At 37.1% G+C, this 12,103-nt stretch overlaps 1 long non-coding RNA gene across 1 annotated transcript in view; it reads right to left on the reverse strand.

Moving 5' to 3' along the window:
• LOC106522652 (uncharacterized) overlaps positions 1-12,103 on the reverse strand; it is a 36,560-nt gene that overhangs the window by 5,531 nt on the left and 18,926 nt on the right. The window contains exon 3 of the long non-coding RNA XR_001310809.1: positions 576-715. This is a non-coding gene — a long non-coding RNA (uncharacterized LOC106522652). The remainder of the gene's footprint in view (positions 1-575; positions 716-12,103) is intronic.

Here is a 12,103-nt window from a genome sequence, read left to right on the forward strand (position 1 = left end):
GCTTTGTTTCAGCTCGAATATCTTCTGAGTAAATCAGACGCCTTCTGGCACAGCTTGGAAAAAACTTAACGCCCCCCCAAAAAATAAAAATAATAAAAGATTTTACTTTTCTGGTTCTAGTTAAAAAGTGTTGCTTTGTCTCATTCATGCATGTATAAGAAATCCTTGAATCTCCTGTTGCGCTGCCTAAACACTTGCTGGTACAAAGCTCCGCCTATTTGTACAAAGCTCCTCCCTGCAGCTCAGTCCCCAGCCAAGCACCCGCCTGAAGAGCACCCCTCCACCAAAGCATTGTTGTGAAGACGCGCTGAAGTGGAAGTGTCTGAAATGGTAGGAGGTTCTTAAAAAGACAGAGGCCCATTTTAACCCCTTGAGTCCCCTGTTTGGGCCCTTCCTGGACTGGCCCCTTTAACTAATCTCAGGGAAACTCTCTGGTTTTATGACTATTATTGCCAGAAGGGCAATATTGCTCAAATGAAAAACAGCTAAAAAGGTTTAGCTGATTAGATTTAGCTAATTCACTTTACTGCCTCTGTGTTTGCTTTTACACCAATAATAAGTTTCTCCATCTTCACCTTCTGATTGTCACTGTTTTCTTTGGTTGTTCAAATGTCTCCGCTTGTATCTTTCTTTCACTGGCTCAGGGATACGCTTTACTTTCTTTAACTTGAGAAATTTGAGATGCCACGACAGAGCTCTTCTCAATGCACTACATCTGTTGATTGGAGAAGGTACAGACAGAATTTGTGAAAATATAAAGTTGGTTTCAACTAAATAAATTGTCATTGAAATTGGACAAGACAAATTTTATGATTTTCTGTAACAATAAGAGAACTATAGATGTTTCATTTAAAATTGATGATGCAGAGATCTGTAGAGTCAGTGAAGTGAAGTTTCTAGTTGTCATTATTAATGAAAAACTGACATGGAAACATCATATAAATGGTTTAAGAACAAAAATGGCAAAATCAGTTGGAGTCCTGCACAAAGTAAGAGAACTGTTCAATGATAAATCACTGTTTATGTTGCATAACGCTATAATTGTTCCTCATTTAATTTACTGTATTGAAGTCTGGGGTAAAGCTTGTAAAACTATCACAAATCCAATTTTCATTTTACAGAAAAGAGCTATAAGAGTTATTACCAGAAAAAATTACAGCCATCCATCGAATATATGGTTTCATGACTTGAGATTATTAAAATTCAATGATTTGGTTGATCATAATATTTCACTGTTAATGTACAGAGCTCATTAAGGTGTGTTACCTTCCAACACTCAGGTAAATTTTGTTAAAAGAGAGAGTTATTATCTTAAAGGAATTGAAATGTTTGTGAAACCCTGGGTTCGTACGAGCCTGAAGGAGTGATCCACTTTAATCCAGGGAATAAGATTATGGAACAGCATAGAAGATGAGGTTAAAAATGCCAGATCCTTGTATATATTGAAGAGAATGTTAAAAAATAGTATTCTGAAGAAATATGGAGAATTATAAGTGAATTCATGCTTATTGTTGTTTGAGTTGGTGTCTTAATTTTTGTTTTTAATTCATTTTTAAGGGTTTTAAGTTGTTTTGAGTTTTTATTGTATTTTACTTTTCTTTTGAACATATTTTGAGTATAAAAAAGTGGCAGATATTTTAAGATTTCTTCTTCTGCTGCCTTTCATTTCTTTTGATTGTATGTTTTTTTATCTTTGTTAATTTTGTATTACAAATGGAATGAACTACTACTACTACTACTACTACTACTACTACTACTACTACTACTACTACTACTACTAGATGCGTTAACTTCCCATCTATGGGAGATTAGACGCCGTTCTTTTAATATAGCAACATATTCTTGATCTTTCCTCTGGAGGTCCCCTCTCTTTTCTCGTCTATAAATGAAACATAGATCATTTTTTAGGAGCCAAACTGAGTTTTTTTGAGTGGAGACTTGAGTCATTAATATCCTGACTCTGGATTTGACTTGAAAAGCTGTTCAGAGACTTGTGACTTGACTTGGACTTTTATACAATGATTTGGGGCTTGAATTGGACTTGACCCTGTTTACCGACTTGATATTTTACCCAAAATCCAAAGTTTAAAACACTTTTCTATAAAGTGGGCGCTGTTAATAATTTCAGTCATTCCGGTGAAGAAATTTATAGTTATCAGAGGTTAGTACTGATGTTAAAAGCACAACACTATACTTTTAGGTTTTCCTGTTGACAGTGTTTAATCTATTATGTTTTGATTGATATAGATTAATTACATGTCCGAATTATATAACAACACATAGTCAACCGTTGTGATGACATTAGCTGAGAATTTTGTCTGAATGATTCAGCCGTAGGTCAGTAGGGGGCGAACGCAGACATTGAAGAACCATGTATAAATTGATGAACTTCCTGTTTTTTTTTTTTGCCAGTGTTGGTTTCCTGTCAGCTCTGGTGACAATAAACCTCACTCAGATCCAGAATTCTGGTGTTGTATGGTTTGATTCCTTCTACAAATCATTTTATTTAACAGTGGTGTTTTTAATATCGACTTCAGTTTATTGAATGCAAATTTTCTTACAGCGTATTAATAAAGGTGGACCAGTTGTCTTTTTTTCCCACACTCGTATGTGTGCGTGAGCTGCAGCACTGCAAATCAGATTAACTACATTTAAAAAAATGGAAAATTATAGTTTAACAGAAAACTATTTTTGCAGCTAAGTTTATTTAAACTATTCAGTATAAAGGGTGCAATTTTTAAAATCTTTTTAAATACTTTGTAAGTTCATCTGCACATTTCGTCATGATATAAGCTAAATACACGGTCTGTTATTTACATTTCACATATATCTGCAACATTGATTTGGTGTTGTTTTTTACTCAAAGGGACTTGAAATTACAAGTTTCAGACTTGGGACTTGACAGTTGCTTGTCTTGACTTGAGACTTGACTCTGACTTGAGGATAACGACTTGAGACTTACTTGGTCCCACCTCTGGTATTCCATATATGTGTAATCATGTAATCACAGTCTTACATGACTGTAATCTCCTTTAAAAACAAATCAAAGTTTAAACATTGAAAAAAAAACACTTGGATACTCTGAAAAAGAATTTGAAGTGAAGTGAGATTAATGATCCCTTCAACATGATACAAGTTACTCTGATAAAAAGTAGAGGTGTAAGAAAATATCGATACACTGAAATATCGCGATATTTCATTTCCCGATACTGTATCGATATTCTAAAGCCCTGTATTGATTTTTTATTAAGGTTTAAAATGTCAACTTTCCTGCCAGCCGTTCGTTTTTATGTTGTAGTTCAGCCTCTGACCACTAGTTGGCAGCAGTGAGCCAGCCATTTGGCTCCTCTACCTCTTGAGTGCCAGAGAGTAAGGGTAGCATTAGCATTGTAAGTAAACATTAGCTTTTCTTTTTTTTCAGTAAGAGGTTTTTATTTAATAGAATTTTTGGACAAAAAAATCGCAATATATCGCAATATATTGCCTTGCTTACAGTATCGCAATATTTCGGGGTATATCGTATCGTGACCCCTCTGTCATGATATGTATCGTGTCGCCAAATTTTTGCCAATACACAGCCCTAATAAAAAGTAACAAGAATGAAATAAAAATCAGTATAGAGATAATTGTTCATTTACAATAACACAAACTCAGACTAGAACAGTTCTCATTTAATAAGAATGATACACTTTTTCTTGAATAAATTGTGTTTAAACCATCAGCCGGATCTACACGTAAACAGCTGTTCAGTAGAGCAACTTTTGTGTACATTTTCTGAATATGTATGAGTGTTGCATTGTGAGCTCCAGCAGACTTCAGATGGTGCAATTCTGAGCAATAAGTCAGCTGGAGTAGCTTGAAATTGGAGGAAATGTAAAAGCAGGTCAGGATGGGGCTAATGTGGTCATCTTTTTTCTTTTCTTTTTCTATTTTTTTTAAACAGACTCATATTTTTAAAAGTGTGTTTCAGCTGAACTCCACTGGACTGATGTACATGGATCTGTTTGAAAAAAGCTTCCAGAGTTCAGAGTTGATCAACAATCAAACAAGTCAATAAATCAAAGCCTGTTGGTCTCAATCAGGGGCGGAGCTAGACTTTTTGCAAGGGGTGGCCAAGGTGTTTATTAGGGTGGGCACATACAAATAAAGAAAAACACTCTGGATTTTAAAATTAAGATTGCTGCCACAGCTAACTTTAAAACCTATAATTCAGCCATTTTAAACTTCCTGAGTTGAAATCGATTGTTGAGTAGGTAGGGATGATCACATGCTAATTACTAATGCTAATCCCAATTTAAGATAACGACCAATGTCCTGATGCATCTCAATAATCCAGGTAGAAAAATAAAAAAAGTTATATGGATGGTTTCTTCTCTAACAAAAAGACACTTCAGTCTGAGGAGTTTCAGGCAGTGGGCTGTATAAATGCTAACCTCAAATGCTAATTTTACAAGGAGCTATAATTCAGCCATTTTTAAACAGCTAAAAATGTACACAGCTCAGTAGGATCAGAGAACAGTCTGTAACACCTGAATGCAAATACAAAACCCAAGATGACCTGCTTGTCAGTTATTTGGGTGTGGCACTTAGGGTGGCCAATCAGGTGCCAGAGATAGCACTTACTACCTGGCCACCCCTCTGGCTCCGCCCCTGGTCTCTGATCCTTGTGATCCGACGAAAATTACCCAACTTTGGACAGAAATCTGTTTCTTTAGAACATCAATCATTTTAGCTACGACGTGTTCACAAAGGCGTATTGAATTTTTGTGCATATGTTTTCTATATTTAATTTTTTTCTTTTCTCCTTTGTACAGTATTTTCAATATTTCTCATATTTTATACTTATTTGCACCTTTACACCAAAGCAAATTCCTAGTCTGTGAATCCTGTTCACTGACATGGTAATAAATAATAATAAAACTGATTCTGAGAAGTTTACACTTTTTTAAATCCTCACCCCTGCATACTATCATTCTATAATACATATTTATATCATAATAAATGTTACAATATATCAAAGGTTTAAACAATACAGGCTTAGTCTTGTCAATAAACATAAACTGCATCTGATCTAAAATCATTTTATATTATATTTATCTAAATCATCCACTATCTTTACATTTTACTATTTATGTATATCCATCATATATGATATATCTACTATAATTATTTACAAATATTTTTTGCACCTTTTTTGAATATATTCATGCTTGTATATTTTTTGAGCCATACTGTCAGTCCACAGGTCGATATCATTTTCATTGTTTTTTTTTTCATATCTCCCCTTAGATTATACCCTCCTCTTTCTGTAAACAATTCATGAATATTTTTAGGCAGTAGATTAACTTAGAAAAGGTTAGGTAATATAAAGTGCCTAAAGTTGGAGAAACATTTTGGCTTGGGATTGAATAGAACTTCCTGTTGCTGTCTGCTGAATATGAGTTCATATCCTCAAACACAAAGTTGTTCCTTGGTTTGTGTCTCCGTCTAATTGCTGGAGGCCATTCTAAAACAGTCCACCTAATTCTCACAGTAATGAAGAAGCTGCTGATTTGAGGGGAATATATTCAGCTGGACCTGGTGGAGCATGCAGGTGGGCCTGCGAGCACTCAGCTTGGCCCACACGTTTATAATGAATCCACTTCGGTTAGCTGGCACTGTCATAAATATTAAGGAGTTATGGACAGCGCTGCAAGTCTATCAGTGCTGTTCTCCCTCATTCATCACACCGACTCATCTGCAAATCCATCCTTGGCAGGACTCTGCTTTATCTGAGCCCACCAGTCCACATCTCCATTAGCTTCAGTAATTTCCTCTCCTCCCTTGCACCCCCTTCTCTGGCTGTAACCAACGCCACGGTGCAGCTGCCAGAAGAGTTCACTTCCAGAATTGATCTTTTCATCAGTGATATTTGTTACAAACAGGCGAGTCAGAACAGTTTTTGTTTACAGTAAATCTTAGATTTTCCTGAAAAAATATACACATTGTCTGAGCGCTGCCTCTGGCTCGCCCGCCACAACAAAAAATAATTTCTGCCCTGCTTCCCAACAAGGTTAAACAAACAGAAATCATTAAATATTAACAGAGTATCACTGGTTGAGCAGCAGCAGAAAGGGAGCATTATGATAATTAAACACACGAACAAGCCCAGGTCATTTTTAATCTCTGAGTTTTGGGTCAGCAGATGTGACTGACGCCTCGTTATAGGAACACCACAAACAGAAACACAACTGTTTGTATTCATTTCTGTTGATTTACTGCCAATAAGGATCCAGTTTATAAAGTGCAGTTTTGACTCCTCCTTATCTCCCCTGAAAGTCATTAGTCAGGGTTATAATTTCCTGCGGTCTCTCATTTTTCCTTAAAACTTTGACAGTTAGATGAAATGTTGGTTTCAGGACTTTATTAATGTGTCCTTTCAAACCAGTTGCTTGAGCTGGATCAGGGCATTTATCAGAAACGTCAGAAGACTGCAGCAAAATCTGAGCAGCAAAAGAAAAAAAAATATTAAACTGAAAAGCTCAGTTTTAATATAAGTTTGGCCACTTTTTAGATCTGATCGTTTCAAGTTTATTTATAATTGTTTATTGTTGATTTTAGTTTTCCTCTGCAGATTGTCAGTGTTTATAAGACTTGATGTTTGAGCTGTTTTTAGCTGTGGTTGTGGCTTTAAAGTAACCTTTAAACAGAAGGATTTGACCATGTAACTTTCTGCTGTCATAAACTGAAATTTTAGGAGTTAGTGGTCTTTTATTTAGCTTTTTAAAAGTCAGACCCCTTAAAAGCACTCTTTGATAATGTATTTTTCTCCATTTTCCATGCACTTTTACTGTAGCTACAAAGCTGTATTTTTATCACCTACTACCATCAAAGTGGGTGATCACATAACTGCTTGTGTCTGTGTTCAATTCTGCCTGTTAGTAAAATATCTCATGAACCACAGAAGAGATTCAAAGTAATTACTGGACATACAGCTAATTTAAGTGGACATATCCCAGTTTTAAATCCTTCTTTTTCACATTTAAACCCTTCAGTTGGGTCTATGTACAGTGGAACTGCAATGCTTTGGTCTGAACTCCTCCTTACTGTAACTCCATAAGCCCCGCCCCTTTTCTGGGGTGTGTCTCAGATCAGCTAATTTAAAGCCTGCCTCTTTAAATCCAACAAGAATAATTTGATGTAATAGTTCAGAAAATATAACAGAGAGAACGGAACAGGTTGAAAAATCGGACCTAAAGATGTTTTTTCAGCATCAGGAGAGACTAAATATAAATTTTCTTCTTCCTAGTGTCTCTGAGTACACAACAAAATGTATTTAATGGCTAAAAATTTTTTATTTTTGCATGAAGTGACCCCTTTAATATTGTGTTCTGAAGTTATTCAACCTGTATGTTTCTGTTTGCATGATTTTAATTTATTTATTAAATAATGACAAGTCCATTATGAATACACGTTATTTTTTCTTTGACACTTTTTCAGGCTTCGAGCTGCACATCATCCGATCGATCGTCTCAGTTTTGTTCTTATCTGCCTTTCAAAGCCTAATTACAGCATAATGCAGTGAAAAGCACTGAGCAACAGCAACATCCTTGAAATCCATTTAAGAAGCACTTACGTCCTCTTTATTGATGGTCAGCTACTGGAAGCTTTCTCTCATTCTCCCCTGATTCAGTGCTTTTCATTGATTTGTGAATTCATTTCTATGTGTGAGTCCCAGAGGCAGCTTTTCTTTGAAATAAAGTCCCTGTTTTCAGTCCCCCTGCAAATATCAACTGGCGTCTGTATTAATGTTTTCCCAGAATTAACGGGTTGAGTCTGCAGCCCGTCTCCTCTGGATGTTCTGGAGCAGCTGTGGCGGAGGTCGGACAGATGATGATTAAAATGATCATCGTTTGACACAGATCACACAAACACAGCGACCCACATCTGACAGACGCATGCAGCTCTGCTGTATTATACATGTGCTGAAGCACACATGCTGCATCGACTGCTCGCCAAGTCTGCTGTGTGTCAGTGTGTGTGTGTGTGTGTCAGTGGTGTAGAAGGGTCATTAGTGATATTGGTTCTCAGCAGCTGTTAATCTCATCTGTTTCGGCAGCAGGATGTGGGGATGATCTGTGTCTTTTTGAGCCGGAGTTATTGGAAAAAGGTAACACAACCCTGGATGGCGTTTTTATTAAACCAGCATCACAAACTCTTTCCCTGCTGCTGTTCACTTGAATGGTGCTCCTTTAAAATTCATAATCTTCAAATACTGACAGCAGAAGTCAGTAAGATCTAAAGAGAACCAATGAACATGTTGGAAGCTGGTGCAAACCAATCACAACCAGGAAGTTCTGGATCTGGATGGCAAAAGGAGAACTCTGCACAGAGTTCAGGAGCTTTTCCTGGTTTTCCAGGTCCAGGTGTTCTCCATCAGGTGGCTGCTGAGCTACAACCTCTACAACCTGTTCAGCTCAACCATCAACAAAGACAGCTGACGGGACCTTCACAAGTTTTTTAGAAATTGTCTCCAGAAACTGACGGACAGCACCTGTTGCTTCCTGAACTTAAACCAGGGCTGGCCCTAGCTAGTGTGGTGCCCTGAGCAAGATTTCAGGCAGTGCCCCCTTGAATCTCACATTCACATAAATTAAAAAGTTTTGTCTTTGATGTTATTTTTTTCATCTTTAGAAACCAGGTTGTCCAGTTAAAATAATTATAATTCTTTTGAAACAGAATACCAGCAGTCTAGTCTTTTATTATTATTTTTTTGCAGTGCAGTGATGTGATGAATTTTACATTTTTGCAAATATAAAAAAATCTGAATCAGTTTCCTGAGCATAATCTGTGCTTTCAATTGACGATTCTAACAATATCTACATTTTAATTAAGTTCTGTAAAAAACACATTAAAAAGTGTAAAGTCTGATGTGTTATTCATTCGTCATTATTTTATATATTGTACTTTGAAGACCTTGGAAAAATCAGAAGATTATTTATTGCTTTCAGACAGATAAGAACTTTACAATAATGTGAAAACTAAATGTGACTATATTTCTGTTAAAAACTAAGCCCATCTCACTTTACGTTCCAACTAAATTCCCTCTAAATTCCTCTCTTGTTGAAATGAGCCAATTGTTCAGCATTCATTAGGGTTATAACCTTTAAAGTAGGTAAATCCCTGAGTTTTATTTGTGCTGCAGGGTAGGAAAGAAATACACTTTCCATTTTGAAGATGAACAATTTCATATCTAGTCAGATGTGTGAGCGTCTTGGATCCAGTGGTCTCATAGGGTCACTGGATTTAATCATCACAAAAAAACTGTGCTTTTTAAAAATAATTACATTTTCCACAAATGAAAAGCCACAATGGGACAATAAAATATACATCTGAGTTCATCAGAAGAAATGGTCCCACTCATTGTGGTTTCCAGTGGAGATAAGGCTAATGTGGTCAATCTTTGGGGAAGTTAAAGCTCGGCTGTAATTTCCTGCAGAAATAGCAGCTTCCACACGCCGGAGCAGTTACTGAGATAGATGGTTCAGGAGCAAGGTGGGAAAAGGACAACTCAGCATTTTTCCACTTTATCTATTAGAGTGGTAATATTGCATGATCAAGTGTGGAACACATTCACTCACACTCTCGCTAACCTTTTTCTCTGTCCGTTCATTATGCTAAGTAATGAGCGATGAGTTCCCAGTTCATCCAGGACTCCCAGTTCTCCTAAAGCAGAACACTGGAATGATCGCTCTGTCATCCTGTATGCCTTTTTCATTAACATTCAAACTAATTTGAGGATTGTTTTTAAAGGGATTCCCGATTAGTTGTAACATTAGACTTTATTTGATAAACATTTATTTTAACTGTAAAATAAAGACTGTAAAAATACTGTAGACTGTTTAGTTTTTATAATTTTTAAACTAAAAGTTGAAAAATATATTACACGGATGGAGCCATTTTATTTACATGCAAAGCATTCTGGGTAAATGATGACGTGGATAGGTCCTCGGTGCGAGGCTGCTAGCGAGCTATATCCACCCTGAAGGTTAATTTTGGACAATATCAAAAAAAGTAGGTCCTCTGGATGGACCTACTTATGTGTGCTGATTAGAGCTGCTTCATGGAAGAAGAACCTCAGCTTAGCCTGTTAGCCTTTGCACTAGCGCTGATGCTAGATTGCTTTATGTGTATTAGCTCAGTGCTAGCGTGACAAACAAGCTAAACTGAGGTCCTCCATCCATATTTTCAGTTGCAGACCGAGTCATTTTTGTGTTCCCCTCTCGGTCATGTGGATGGAGGACCTCAGTGATGAGAGGAGAATGTGTAGCGCTGAGCTAATACATATATATGGTGATAGCATCGGGGCTAAGGCTAAAGCTAACAGGCTAAGCTGAGGTTCTTCTTCCATGAAGCAGCTCTGTTGTCCTCCATCCATATTTTCAGTTCCAGGCTGAGTCATTTCTACCTTCTCCTCTCTGTCAACGCTCTCTGGTTTCATATAAAAGATCATCAGATATTGTCCAAGATTAACCTTCAGGGTGGATATAGCTCGCTAGCAGCCTCGCACCGAGGACCTATCCATGTCATCATTTACCCAGAATGCTTTGCGTGTAAATAAAATGGCTCTGTCCGTGTTAAAATATATTTTTAAAAAATTACCAAACTAAACATCCTATAGTATTTTTTACAGTCTTTATTTTACAGTTAAAATTTATGGTTATCAAATAAAGTTTAATGTTACAACTAATCGCAGATCGCTTTAAGTGTTTTAAGTGTTTTAAATGTTTTTGCCGTCTCAGGCCAACATTGTAAATAAGAAACTGTTCTTAATGTTTTGCCTGTTGAAATAAAGGTTAAATAAAATAAAATAAAATAAAAGAAGTTGTTGAATCTAGAGTGCACTACCTCAGTGTGTGTGTCTGCAACTGGATTAGAAACCATGAGTAACCTGATGAAAAAACAACAGACTTCATTCCCTCTGCAGCTCCACATCCATTCTCTTGTCTATTCTCAACTCACCACATTGTCTCTCTTTATCACATTGTATTTTTTATTGAACTCCCTGCATCCAGTTCTGACTCATTTTCTTTATAGTTCCAGTTCAAATTGTGTGTGTTTGTGTGTGTGTGGAAGTATGTGTGTGTGTAGCATGGGAGAAGACAGAGAGAGCAGTCCAGTGGTTGTTAATCAGTAATTAGAGCTCTGCAATGTGTTGCGGATTAATTTACTGATTCCTCTATTGCCCATCTGTTGTCTATGCGCGCACACACACACCACCACCACACATCATTTCAGAAAGAGTGAGAACAAGACAAGCACTTGTGCTCCCACTTCCACACACACACACACCCACACACAAAGTCTCTCTATCTTTTGGTAATAGTCTTGTCTGATTCCACGGTGTGTCTGCTGATCTGCGATCAGTCTAATCCAACCAGAGTCAGCCTCCCTACGGCTGCATCACAGAATCAGCCTAAACTCTTTCGCGGGAGATAAGCTGTGTGCCGCCTGCAGACACACGTCGCCTCGGTGCCACATCCTTGTTTTTCTGTGTGGGCACAGAGAGGAGGAAGGAGCGAGCGCTTCATACAGGTCCTCACTCAGGGCCGTCGCTGAAATGATTTTAAACACACACGTGAATGTGCTGCATGAGAAGTGTTCTCCATTTGTGCGGACAGATTTACAGAAAGCAAATATGTGAAGGTTTAGTTTTAAAATTGAAAAGCTGTAGAGTTAGAATAGTGCATTACTTTGCCTATCCTATAAATCAATGTGTTATTTTCTGTTGACTAACAGAGGATTCACATGCTGATTCGCCTTGATAAATGTTTTATTTTCTTAGAAACACATCACCCTCTGAAGATCAAGTGTTTTTTAAATGTCCAAAATATGCTACACTTCGACAGTTCCATTGGTGCCTGCTAAGGACTGAAAACTGAAGCTACAATTTGAGCAGCTCACCAAAATTGTACAATAGGAACTTGGCAAACCATGACCTGGTCTGATGAGTCTCTAAACTGTAGAGATGGTTTGTCCTGATGCATCTCAGTAATCCAGGTAAAAAATCAAAAAGAAAAAAATTGTATAGGTCTTCTGGACGGGTTCTTCTCTAATGAAACGT

This window comes from Austrofundulus limnaeus, unplaced genomic scaffold (assembly GCF_001266775.1).
Source record: "Austrofundulus limnaeus strain Quisiro unplaced genomic scaffold, Austrofundulus_limnaeus-1.0 Scaffold133, whole genome shotgun sequence".
In the NCBI taxonomy this organism is placed as follows: domain Eukaryota; kingdom Metazoa; phylum Chordata; class Actinopteri; order Cyprinodontiformes; family Rivulidae; genus Austrofundulus; species Austrofundulus limnaeus.